The sequence below is a fragment of the Molossus molossus genome, unplaced genomic scaffold, assembly GCF_014108415.1.
Source record: "Molossus molossus isolate mMolMol1 unplaced genomic scaffold, mMolMol1.p scaffold_m16_p_6, whole genome shotgun sequence".
Lineage (NCBI taxonomy): Eukaryota > Metazoa > Chordata > Mammalia > Chiroptera > Molossidae > Molossus > Molossus molossus.
This window is the reverse complement of record NW_023425399.1, coordinates 15165322-15179247: the sequence shown is the minus strand read 5'-3', so window position 1 is coordinate 15179247 and position 13926 is coordinate 15165322. Positions and strand designations below refer to the sequence as shown.

At 41.2% G+C, this 13926-nt stretch overlaps 1 protein-coding gene across 1 annotated transcript in view; it reads right to left on the bottom strand.

The window, feature by feature from the left end:
• Positions 1-11193, bottom strand: part of ZHX3 (zinc fingers and homeoboxes 3) — a 71943-nt gene extending 60750 nt beyond the window's left edge. Inside the window, exon 1 of the mRNA XM_036245181.1 lies at positions 11102-11193. The gene's annotated coding sequence lies outside the window, so the exon portion shown is untranslated. The remainder of the gene's footprint in view (positions 1-11101) is intronic.
• Positions 11194-13926: the final 2733 nt, after the last annotated feature.

The window sequence follows — 13926 nt, the reverse complement described above, 5'->3', positions numbered from 1 at the left end:
AGATTTAATTAAAAATATACAAATATTATCTCAAAAGAAGAAAACTATAAAACAGTGACCTCTACTTAGTAGTGATACACATGCTGAAGCATGAGGGGAATACATAAAAACGTGATGAGCAGATGGCTGGGTAGAGGAGTAGGAAGCACATGCGGTAAAACGTTAATGGTCAAAACCTGGTAGTGGGTGTACTGCTGCTCACTGTCAAATTCTTTCAACCTTGCAGCATGTTTAAAATCTTTCATAAGAAAATTCTGGGGAATTATTTCCTACAGAAAAAAAAAAATGAAAGCACTCAATACATGTTAGTTTTCTTCCAGAACCCGCTCCCAGTTGTCATACACCCACTTGTTCATTTACCTGTAAACACTAGGCACACACTGCAGTATTGCCTAGTACAAGCTGCTTAACCTCAAACCCACTGAATCTCAGCTTCTTCATCTATGGAATAATAACTATGTGCCTCATGGGATTTTTGTGAAGATTAAGATGATACTCATATAACACTTAGCCCAGTTCCTGCCACACAGCTGGTGTTTGGTAAGTGCTAGCTGCCATTATGCCGGTATAGCGCGCAGTAAAGAGCATGAGCAATACAGCGTATTATTCCAGTGTCAGGTAGTGGTTAGAAGCCCTGACTCCTAACTGACTGCCTGGATTCAAATCTCAAACTCCACTATTTTGTAGCTTTGAGCAAAATTCTTACTCTTTCTGTGCCTCTGTTTCCTCATCTGTAAAAAGTGGGATGTAAAAAGCGTCTCTCACAATTATTTAATTGATTACAATTAAACATGATAATACATATAAAGTGCTTAGAAAGTGGCTGAAAGGGTATAAACACTCAATCAATGTTAGCAAATTCACTATGCTGGATAATCCGAGGATATGAAGATAAATTCGTTAAGTCCCTGACACCTTAAGGAGTTGATAATCCAACAAAAAGCCATGTCAATAGAAGCATCACAAAGTGGTACGTGATGTGAGCCACAGAAGATATGCTACCATGGGTTTGGGATACCAGAAAAACAGACTGGTGATAATAACTGGGGAAGATCAAAGACAGCTTCAAGGGGTGACACATTTGATGATCTGGGACTTGAAAGCAGAGAAGGGGAAGGAAAAGCTTGGTAATGTTAAAGTACATGGCACAGCCTACTAGAGATTAATAAAAGGTAGGTAGGGATGGGCTGCAAGATTTGTGGCTGGGAAGGGATGGAGATATGATGGTGGAAAGCTCTGCTGATGAATGTAAACTCTGTTCTGAAAAAGTGATCGTCCATTCATATACTCCACTGGCTTAGTAGAGCTGAGTCTTCCACATTAATTGTAAACTATCAACTTATCCTTGACTTTTCTATCTGAGAAATAACAAATACTGCTCATCATTTATCCACTGCACTCTTGGCATAAAATCAATAAAAATTCATAACCATAACTATTTTACCAACTCAAGGCATGAATGCGTATCTCTACTCAATCAGAAGGCCCAGAACCTCTGGAGGAAGGGCCAGGAAAGCACTTACTAACAGTGTTGTGGAATCAAGTTAGTTAGCACCACTGTAGTTGACTCATTGCTTTGAGGTTCAACTTGGAATCTGACCCAAGAGATTAAATTCAGTAAGGGAAAACACCCACCCAGCAGCAGAGAAGAGTTGGCTCCCTCTGGACACTGCCAGCTGGCCACACTGCACCCCTCAGAGCTCGCTGGGCCTTGATAAACACATTTATGATTGCCGTAAGCACTGAGCAAACGCACTAAGCTTTACCAAAGTGTCTTCAACACTGAAGGGAGTAGCCAGGAGAGGGACAATTTTATGATTTAAAGACTTCAAATACTGCTTCAAAATTATGTAAATTCAGCATATGAAGAACACATTAAAACATCTTTTCAGATCTGGTCAGACTGTTGGCCTACAGACCAAAGAGTCGCGGGTTTGATTCTGGACAAGGGCACATACCTCAGTTGTGGTTCTGTCCCTGGCCCTGGTCTGGTTGTGCAGGAGGCAACCAATCAATATCTCTCTCTCACATCAACATTTCTCTCCCTCTCCTCCTCTCTCTCCACCTCCCACTCTATCTGAAGATAAATGGAAAAATATCTTTGAGTGAGGGTTTTTTTAAAAACCACAAAACACTCTTTCAGCACTGTTGGAAAGAAATTAAACTAAAATAAAATACACTTAATGAGATTTAAAATTTTTAGGATTATAAGCAGGCAAACTTTTATCTTGGTTTAAACCAAGCATGTTTAGGGGAGGCACCTTTGAGGGAGGGAGGGAGGTGGGCTGGCTGACTCAGGCTCAGAGGAATAAGCTTCCGGTCTGTGGGCTGCATGAGGGCAGGACCATGACCACTGTGCTCACTGCTGTATCCTCAGGGCCTAATACAGTGCCTGACACGTAAGGAGTGCTCACAAAAGATTTGACTGAATAAGTAAATGGTCTAGTCCCCAGCTTTGTAAGTTGAGAAATACAATTATTTTTAGTTCACTTGAGATTATTAAATTTTCACTTGGGGTAGAATTGGTTCAATACCAACCAAACTCACTGCAGACACACTAGATTTTTGCTCCTAGTTTAGAGAGGATATAGTTGTCCAGGAGCCTCCCTACTCCTGTTGTTTAGCCAGAGCTGTCCTTTCCTAATATCAGGGCATTTGCATTTGGGAAGCAGAAGCCCTAATTAGATTGCTGCCTAAGGAACAAATTTAAAGCTTCTAAAGAAGGTTTCAGTCTACAGTGATACCTCGGTTCTCGAACGCCTCGGTTTTCGACCAAATGGAGATTCGAGAAACTTTTGTCTCGGAATCCGAACAAATATTTGGAACTCGAACTTCTGAGATGAGCCGAGTTGAGCCGAATGGCGTTCATTCGGCCCAGCGCGCCTTGCTTGCGTCATCAGTGTGAGTGCGAGAGAGAGTCACGCTTTGTGGAGTCACGCTTTCCTATTGGGTTTCATTGCTTCGGTTCTCGAACAATTCGGTTCTCGACCGTCCTCCTGGAACGAATTATGTTCGAGAACCGAGGTATCACTGTATATATGTAGCAACCCAGCTTTGCAGCAACCAGAATGTCTGCTCCGGGCTAGTGCAGCCCCTCCCTCAAATCCTCCTAGATTCCATGCAGCCTCTTTCCCTGTGCAACATTCTTCCTTTGAAAATGTTATAAACGCCTAGCTTTTAAGATTTTTTTTCTGTATTTAAGGCCTTAACTTGGCTGCTCCCTAATGACTAAGAAAGGACCTTCATTTACATATGCCTGCAGAGGGCTGCTTGGGTCTGGTCATCTCTGCAGGGCTGGACACCAATTTTCAGGCCATTTTGCCCTCAGCAACAAATACTGTGGCAATATCTTCAAAGAATTCCAGGGTACTAAGTGACATCTTTGGACCCATGATTCTATATAAGTCTGGTGTGAAATTTTTTTTTAACTTAAGCGCAGTATCTTGCATTGACAAATTTTCTGCCCACTTGACCTCATAACATTTTCAGAAAAATCTCCCATCAACAAAGCTTTCTACTACTATACCCTTTAGAAAGGTCTAGGAAATTCAACATATCAGAAAATGAGCAACACTGTGGAAGGTCATCATTAATATTTACCTACTCAAAGAGGAGACTTAACTCTAAACTTTCTTTTCTCTTCTTAAGCCAGTTTCTACCCAGGACCAAATAGTTTCTCTAATCCATGATGGCTTTTTACTTAAATAAAAAAATGAGCCCTGGCTGGTCTGACTCAGCAGTTAAGAGTGTCAGCCTGTGGACTGAAGGGTCGAGGGTTTGATTCCAGGTCAAGGGCATGTACCTGGGTTCAATCCCCAGCCCCAGCAGGGATCATGTGGGAGGCAACTAATCAATGTGTCTCTCTTGCATTGATATGTCTCTCTCATCTCTCCCTCCCTCCCTTCCAATCTATCTAAAAAATTAATGGGAAAATATCCTTGGGTGAGGATTAAACAAAAAAAAAGATAGCTCTGGTCGGTTTAGCTCAGCGGTTAGAGCATCAGCCTGCAGACCAGAGTGTCGCAGTTTTGGTTCCCGCTAAGGGCATGTGACTCGGTTGAAGTTTGTCCCGGGCCCCGGTGGTTGGGGTCGTGTGGGTGGCAACCACTCGATGTCGCCCCCCCCCCGCCCCCGCTCTATCTGAAGATAAATGCAAAGAAAAAAAAAGGGACAGAGAGAAAACAAAATGTTTGTGTGGAATCTTGTCAAAGGCTTCTTTTTTTAACAAATTTTAAATTTTGAGCCAATTTTAGACTTATAAAAAATGTTGCAGAAATAATCCAGAGAATTTCCATATATCCCTGACCCAGCTTCCCCTAATGTTCACACCTTACATTAACTATAGTACATTGAACAGAACCAGGACATTGGTACGATACTATTAACTAAACCAAAGATCTGATTCAAATTTCATCATTTTTTTCCTACTAATGTCCTTTTTCTGTCCCAGGATCCTATCCAGGATCCCCACTGTACTTAGTCCCTGTATCTCGGTACCCTGCGGGCTGTGACAGTTCTTCAGTCTTTCCTAGCCATTAACATTATTGACACTTTTCAGAGCATTAATCAGTTATTTTGTTGAATGTCCCTTGATTTGGGTTTGCCTGATGTTTTCTCATGATTACACTGGGGTTAGGTAGGGGTGTTTGACAAAAAAATACCACAGAAATGATGTTGCGTTCTTCTTAGCGCATCATGATGTTGCTGTCATATTACTGGTGATGTTGATCTTGACCACTTGGTTAAGGTGATTTCTCTACTGTAAAGTTACTGTCTCTTCTTTCCTTTATAGTTAACAAATATGCCAAAGGAGTTTATTTGAAACTATGCAAATTCTATCAAAGGTTTCTTAAAGGATTACTGGCTCCCTCCTTCACAAGCCTCATTTCCATAAAACACTCCAGGAGGTTGGGTGACACACTCTCCCCCACTATCTCTGTCATGCAGACTCTGCCATTACTTTGTTTGTTCAATGAGTTTTATTTTTCTTCTACTTATAAAAATAGCATAGCTTCATGGTAAAAAAAAAAAAAAATGGTGAGGCGCTCATAACCACACCTTTAGAGATTGGTACCTGTTATGGACTGAGTGTTTGTGTCCCCATCCCCAATTAATTTTGAAATTCTAACTCTCAATGTAATGGTATTAGGAGGTGGAGTGTTTGGGAGGTTATCAAGTCATGATGGTGGAGCCCTTATAAAAGGGACCCCAGAGAGCTCTCTCATCCTTCCCTACCATATAAGGATACAAGAAAAAGGCTACCTGCAACCCACCAAAACCTAGCCATGTTGGCACCCCAATCTCACTTCCAACCACCAGAATTGTGAGAAATAAATTTCTTTTGTTTATAAGTCACTCAGTCTATGGTATCTTGTTATAGTAGCTTTAATTAAAATGGCACTATAGGTAGCCTGATGTATATATATTCCAGTGAAATTTTTCTCTCTCTTTTTTAAAAAATATGTATTTTATTGATTTTTTAAGAGAGATTAGAAGGGAGAGAGAGACAGAAACATCGATCGGCTGCCTCCTGCACTCCCCATACTGGGGATCGAGCCCACAACCCAGGCATGTGCCCAGACTGGGAATGGAACTGACACCTCTCGGTCTATGGGACCATTCTCAATCCACTGAGCCACACTAGCTGGGCTTTTCTCCTCTTTTTAATACCACTGAAGTCAGATACCATGGCCTTAATTAAATCCCAGCCCCACCACAGACTTCAGGCAAGTTACTTAATTTTGTGTACTGATTGGTCAGCATCTGTTATTTGCAGATGGGATGAGCAAAGTTAAATAACAGTTTTTTAGAAGAACTATTCAGTAAGGTAGAAATAAAATTTTATGGCCTGTATTTAAGAAAAACTAACTGAGCACTGCCATGGGGAAGGTGAGGTCACTCAGTAAACACTGCAACTCCAGATGCCACATCTGGACCAATGGGAAAATTGTTCACTGCTGAACTCCTTAAGACATGGGGGAATGATACCTGATTCCCAGGTTTTGTCTACTTCTAATTTATCAAGTAAAGCTCCAACATATCACTTATTTGTGTGATCCAAATGACAATCTGGTTGAGGTCATCTCTCCTACTATCTTCTCCCAGAACAACAACGACAAAGGATGGTGAAATAAATGCATTGGACATTGGACATTCTAAGCATTTCACATGCAGAAGTTCATTTAATCCTCATCACAACCCTTGCTAATAGGTATTATTATTGCTTCTAGTTTACAGATGAGGAAACTGAGGCACAAAGAAGCTAAGTAACTTTTCCAAGGTCATTCAGCTAGTAGCTGGTAGACCCAAAATTTGGACCCAGGCAGCCCAGTTCCACTGGGCATGCTCTTAGCATCACTCTCTCTTGTCGTCAAAGTATGCAAGAACAAATTATCATCTGGAGGAGGAGACACAGTCAATGAATTAGAGTTCTGGAGGGAGTTGAATTGAACAAAAGGTTCAAAAGATGGAAGAAAACCACCTCCAGAATGGAAAGACCAGAGAGAAGAAACCAGGAGGGGCTCCCAGGGTCTCATACATAATCAGCAATCAAAGGGGTCACTAAGACACAGCCTGGAAACATCTGAAAACAATGTGTAGTAGGAACAGAAAATAAAAAGAACTCAAGTAAACAAGTTAAGCAAGCAGATTATGTGAAAGGGAATCCAGCCAAGTTACTTTTGATTTTTTTCTTTATGTAATAGAAGCCCAGAGACAAGACAATCTTAGATATAAGACCTCAAAGAAAAAAAAAGATGAGCAAATCAGAATACTTCAAGCTGTCATCTGTAAACAAACAAAATGATGCCACCCCCACCCCCAGGACCAGGTGCCCTTGACACCCCCCACCATCGAACTGTCTCCAAGAGCCGCAGTCAGCAGCCACTGTCTACATCCCCTCAGTTCCTCTAACTTCAGTGTGAGCTGACTTAGGTGGTCAGTGGAGACTGAGCATGCTGGGATCACTGTAAGTAGTCTAGCTGCAAAAACCAGTGGCTTAACTTCTCCTTGTTCTACTGGACCTCTGGATGTATGGACACTGTTGGCCACTGCCCCTTGTGGAAAGTCATCTCTTCCACACCTCTGTTTGCTTCTGCCTCACCTCTTCCTCTAGCATCCAGGCCTGGTTTGCAATCCCATTGACTAGCTTGGTAACAATGCCTTGGAGTCTTAGTTTCCTGGCCTGCAAAGTAGGACAGTAATAATTTCCATACAGAGAGCTAGAAGATAAAGTAAGCCATTTGAAAAAGCTCCTGCCACCCCACACTGGATATGTATTATCGTGCTCAGTACATTTCTATTGCCTACACATAAAGACTGGTCTTTGCCAAGAGGCCATCCTGAGCCCTTTTATTTTCTGTCTACATGCTCCATCTCGGGGTGGGGGAGGTTTTATATCTATTCTTATGACTTTGGCATCCTCCTTGGAGCAAATGCATCTTGAACCTTTGTCTCCAGCCCCCACACCATACCTGCTTCTGACCCATGTTAACTGCTCCTAGATATGTTTTCCCAGATCTCTTGAAGGTTTCTTAATTCAACAAGTCCTAAAATAAACTCTTCTCTCTCTCCAAATCAGTCTCTGCTACCCCCGCCACATACTTTATCCCCTCCATAAGTTGGTCAATATTTCCACCATTATTACCTTTCCTAAAACAAAAAAACCTTCAGTCATCCTCTAATTCCCAGTCTCACTTGAGTCAGACACTAGAAATTTTGCATTCTGCCTCAAAATACCTCATCTTCACTTCTCCATCACCATTGCTACCACCTTGTTCAAGTTCCCATCGTCTCTCACCTGGATGACTGCACAGCCACTTAAATGACTTCCTCCCTGCAGTTCGTGCTTCACATGACAGTTATCTTTCTAAAAACAAAGCTGAGTGTGGTACTTCCTGCTTTAAAGCCTCCTTGTCAGCCAGACATTCGAGGCCCCAATATCCCTTGGCTTAGTCTCATCTCCAGCCACTTGGTATCTTTAGGCTTTGATGAACTGGGGCAGTGGACTTGGGTACCTTCAGGATTATCAATTATCTCACATAATCCTAATGGTACAGTAGCACTCAGCTCCCAGGATGCCTTTGCTGACTCCCTCTTCCCTCCCTCCCTGTGTCTCCAGGACACCTGACATGTCACATCTTTGCCATTGTTCATCTGCATCTATGCCATTTCTTCAACCAGAAAAAGGACCTTGAAATCAGGGACAGATTGCCTTTACTTCTGTTTCTCCTGCACCTAGCTCAATGTGAGGCTGTGCTGGTTGTTACCTGAATCAAGAATAGCAAGATACATATGAATAACAGGCTGAAGCCCAGAAGAATTAGTACACTTCATCGAACAAATGTAAAATGTGAAAGACAAAAATAATGGGAGTAGATATGGAATAGAAAGAGGGGATGCCAAAACAGGGAGGAAAAGAGTTTCTTTATATGGAAGGAAAGGGAAGTTCCTGTTTTTGCTTTCATGATAGTAAATAAATAAGGAAACATACATTATTTTTAGCACTAAGAGAATTCAAAAGTTTGTTCACCTTTAAAATGTTTTAAAGTAAAAAGGAAGGAAAAAAACATGCCATATAACAGAACAGAAAAGGGACAAGAAATGTAAAAATTAAAAAACAAATTATAGCCCTGGCCAGTTTGGCTCAGTGATTAGAGCGTCGGCCCACAGATCAAGGAGTCACAGGTTCAATTCCGGTTAAGGGCACATACCTCCGTTGTGGTTCAGTCCTCAGCCCCGGTTGGGGTTGTGCAGGTGGCAACCAGTTGATGTGTCTCTCTCTCATCAATGTTTCTCTCTCTCTCTTCCTCCCTCCCTCCTCCTTCCGTCCCTCCTGCTCTATCTGAAGATAAATGGAAAAATATTCTCGGGTGAGGATTAAAAAAAAATTATATACAAAAACACAAATGCACTATGAACCATACATTAAAGATGACAAATTCACACATAATTTATAAAATCTTCAAGACTGGTTGAAGACAAAATCCAATAATATTTTGCTTGCAAGATACAAGAAAGTTATAAAATGTATCAAAATCACTACATACAAAAATCTATAGCCTATGACATAAAGAATAGAGGACAACCATTGCTGTAAGTATTGGCAAAAAAATAAAATAAAAAATACAATACAAACTAAACACAAACTAAATGATCTTGAGAAACAACCAACCAAAAAAAACATAGAGGACCCTGGCCAGTTTGGCTCAGCGGTTAGAGAGTTGGCCTGTGGTCTAGAGAGACCCGGGTTCGGTTCCTGCTAAGGGCATGTACCTCGGTTGCAGTTTGTCCCCGGCCCTGGTTGGTCATGCGGGTGGCAGCCACTCGATGTGTCCCTTCACGTCGATGTTTCTCTCTCTCTCTCCCTTCTTCTCTCTCCCTCCCACTCTATCTGTACAAAAAATGGAAAAATATCCTCGGGTGAGGATAAAAAAAAAAAAAAAAATCTAGCCCTGCTTCAAAAAAAAAAAATAGAAAAAAAAAAAGGAAAAATATCCTCGGGTGAGGATAAAAGAAACACAAAAAAACATAGAGGAACTTTTTTAAAAAGAAAGGAATTAGATGTTTTAAAAGGAAAAACCAAAATATTTTGGAAGAACCACAAGACAAAGGCAGGAGGAGACATGACCTATGGATACAACAGAATGATAGCAGCAAGAGACAGTCTCTGTCCAAGTGCTATGACCTAGGAAGCATGCTTGAGGGTTTAATAGAAGCTGAGGTGTGTAGGACTACCTGCATACTTGTATGTGAGATAAATTTCCAGAAATACAATTGCTGAGTTAAATGGCATGTGCCTTGAAAAGTGAAAGATTAATCTGAAAAGATCTCAACGGTGAAACAAAAAGCATGATGTGTAGAATAAACAAGATATGGTACTTGATCGGTAGGAGTGGAACAGGGAAGATGAGGTAAGGTGGAGCTAGGCAAGATAGCTCTGTGTTGACTTAACAGAAAATTGGCTTTGTCCTCCCCATTAACTTTGCCCCACCACAAAAACCTGAAGGAGGGGGAGGGAAGGAACCATGTGGCTATCTGAGAGGAGATCTGAGGCAGGACTTGGGGTGATGATGAGCATTAGGACATGTGAGTGTAAGTTTACTTGAAAATAAACTTGTTTTATGCCATTTTTAGTTTAGAGGACTGATATACAAAGCCACTAAGTAGTTTTTAACTCAATCTGATGATTCAGTTAATGAATGAGCACGCTGGAATACATCCTATATCCAACAGGAGCCTGCTGTAATCCACCATCAGGCAGAACACTCCAGCAGCACCATTTCCCACAGGTGGGTGGCCCCAGGCCTGTGGAGAAGGAGTGATGTTGCCATGCGATCAGGATGCTGTGCACAGAGCTTCCAGTACTATAACCCAATGACTGACTCAATTTCCTCTGCTTTCTTTCCAAAATTCTCTACTTGGTGTACTTGAAAAGGCTCTTAACTTTATAATGAAAAGGAATGTAATGGATTTCCTTTATTTAAAAAATGTTAACAACAAAAACAACCAAAAACCCCCAAGTCTAAGCTTGCAAGTGGCTGAATAACAGAATAAATTGAGTTCTCAACTAAATTAATAATAATAATAAAACTTTAGTAGGGCACATCTATTTCATCAAGTGAAGGCTATGTATATTTACACTGATTTAGTTACCAGTCTGTCTTGTTTTTAGCATTAAATTTCGCATTGAAAACTGTTTCTCATTCCTGAGGGCAGTACCACCCATCTTGTAGAATATAGTTTAAAAAACTGGTGTTCAAACTAGTATTCTAGTTTTTCAAGGCAGTCATTTAATAAAGTGAAGATATAAGTTCTGCACTCAGACTAAACCTGCATATCACAGAGACACAACACACAACTTGACCTTTATAATACCTGATGGTCAAACTAAGACATAACAGGTTCCTAGGTAATCCAAGAAATCACCCAAATTGCGTCTTCAATACAGATTTTTAGATTAATTCAAAAAAGAATCATGTAGTCAAAGAGCTCAGCAATAAACACTGAAGGAGAAGGAAAGTTTAACAGCAATACAAGGACTAAATATTATGGTAATTGTTATAGTAAGAAACATGCTAAAATTCAGAAGCATACTACTTACCTGGGAAATATACGTTTTTTTTACTTCATTAGTTTCTTCAGTTTCTCTTTTCATTTTATGCAGCCCCATGTGCATCTTTAAAGGTTCACCTGTTGTTGCTTCTGCAGTTGCAATTCAGTCCTATAAGAGAAGCAGCATATTACTCCATGAGAAAAAAAATCAAGTATATTCTAGGAAGCTGAGTTATCCAGTCTCATTAATTACCTTTCCTAATTCATTTTCACCAGAACTATACACAAACAGAAAAGCCAACATGGTGGAGAGAATAAAAAGAGATCATTAAAATACAAACTAGCCATTTAAAATGATTTAAAATGCTGGTAGAATCTGAAAAATACAAAAATAAGGCAAACTCAATTACCTCTTACAATAGATCAGAACAAGATGATTCATTAAAATCTGCACTTTTAACCCTCTTTCCATCAATGAGTTTCCATCTCTACCTCCTAGCTGATGTGTGTCCTTACAATTTAAGAATTTGCACCATCAAGGATGTGCAATTTTTACTATTTACAATAGCAAAGATCTGGAAACAGCCCAAGTGCCCATCAGTAGATGAGTGGATAGAAAAGCTGTGGCACATATACACAATGCAACAGTATGCAGATGTAAGAAAGAAAGATCACTTATCCTTTGAGAGGACATGGAGGGACCTGGAGAGCATTATGCTAAGCAAAATAAGCCAATCAGAGAAAGACAAATACCACGTTATCTCACTTATTTATGGAATATAATGAACAAAATAAGCTGATGAACAAAACTGACCCACAGACATAGAAAGGAGTATGGTTCAGACTGACAAACCTCAGAGGAGGGGGGTGGGATGAGACAAATCAAAGAACTTATATGCATATATGCATAACCAATGAACATAGACAACAATCCTGGGAGCAGGGAGATCCGGAGGAGGGTGTCTTGGGGGAAAAAAAGAGAAATATATGTAACAAAAATAATTTAATTAATAAAATAAAATAAACAAAAAATTTTAATATGAAAGCATTAGTACTATTTTAACAAATATGATACTAAATCCATCTTTATTACTCTATCTATAGACAATATACCATACTATAGTCTTCTCAAATAAATTCTGCCAATTAAGTGATTTAAAAAAAAAAAAGATGTGCTATTTTCTGACCTTCTTCCATTCAAAGTCCTGGGGTTTTCCTGGCATGGAATCTAGGGGTACCCAAATGATCTAGGCTGTGAGTTCCAGGCCAAAAACTATGTTATCTTCATTTTTGTTTCTGACCCTTAATCCTACCAATGATGGACACAGTCATTTTTCTTGGTGAAAAATGAGACAGTCCAACTATGTTTTCAACAATCACCAATAATGCTTCATGTGACTTAAAACTACTTGGGAAACGGTTGAAAAAAGTCTGCTTTTGAGTTCTTTCTTTCTTTCCCAAAGTATTTTCTTTGGTTGAAATGTCCATTAGCAGTAAAATGGCCCTAAAGAGAGTATACCCGAGTCTCAGAACTTCAAACAGAACACTGTATCAGTACACTAGAGAAGGTCAGGACTATGAGTATCTGTGAATGTAAGCACCTTTCATCCTCAAAAAAGTACCTCACCGGACTTCCGGTCAAGATGGCGGAGTAGGGAAACGCAGTATCGCGTTCTCCCACAACCACATCCAAGTTACAACAAAACTACAGAACAACCATCATCCAAAACCGCCTGAAATCAAGCTGAATGGAAGTCCTACAACTATGGAATTAAAAAAAAAAAAAAAAAAAAAAGCAGCTACATCCAGACCAGTAGGAGGGGCAGCAGCGCGAGGGGTGGCGGCGGTGGCGCGATGGGCTGGTCCCACACCCACGTGTGGCGGATAAAAATCAGAAGGCTCCCGCAGCTGGGAAGGTCCTTCCTGAGGACTGAGGGGTCCCCGTCCCACACCAGGTGCCCCGCTCAGGGTTCCAGTGCCAGGAAGAGAAGTCCCCATAACTTCTGGCTGGAAAACCCAGCGGAAACTGAGGCTCAGGGAAGGTGACCTGGCTGGAGCCACAGGCAGGCTCCCTAAAGGGCCGGCGCACAGACTTATCGGACTCTCTCCCTCTAAGCTCGGAGCGGAGGCAGCTCGAGGGGCGCCAGAGACATACAGGGAAGAACTGAGCTGTTTGGCACTGGAACGAGGGCTGGAGAGGGGGCTTCCTCGGGGACAAACGTGCTGTAAGAGGCCTTTGTTCCTTTGGTGAGCCCTTCCCTGGGGTCGCCATATCTGGGACTCCAGCAACCTGGCTCACACTGGTAGCCCCACCCTGCTGACTCCCTGAGGCCCCGCCCCACCCCGCCCCACCCAACTTTCAGGCCCACCCAAGCTGTTGGCACTTGCTTAACCATAGGATTGGCCTGTCTTGGATCCTGCTTCAGGTTTTTCCTAAATTCTTTCAAACGAGCAGCATCTGGTCTCAGCTAGCCCCATACCTCTTGTTAAGTAATACACTAAAACAAACACAGGGAGGCAGCCAAAATGAGGAGACAAAGAAACAGGTCCCAAATGAAAGAACAGAACAAAACCCCAAGAAAAGAACTAAGCGAAATGGAGATAAGCAACCTAACAGATGCTGAGTTCAAAATACTGCTTATAAGGATACTCAATGAACTCAGTGAGGGCCTCAAGAGCATAAAAAAGGACCAGTCAAAAATGATCGCTGCAGTTAGAAACGAAGGAGGCTTTAACTGAAATAAAGAATAACTTACATAGCTTCAATAACAGAGTCCGTAAATCCAAGGAGCAAACCATCGATTTGGAATATAAGGAAGCAAAAAACGCCCAATCAGAACAGCAAAAAGAAAAAGGAATCCAAAAAAATGAGGA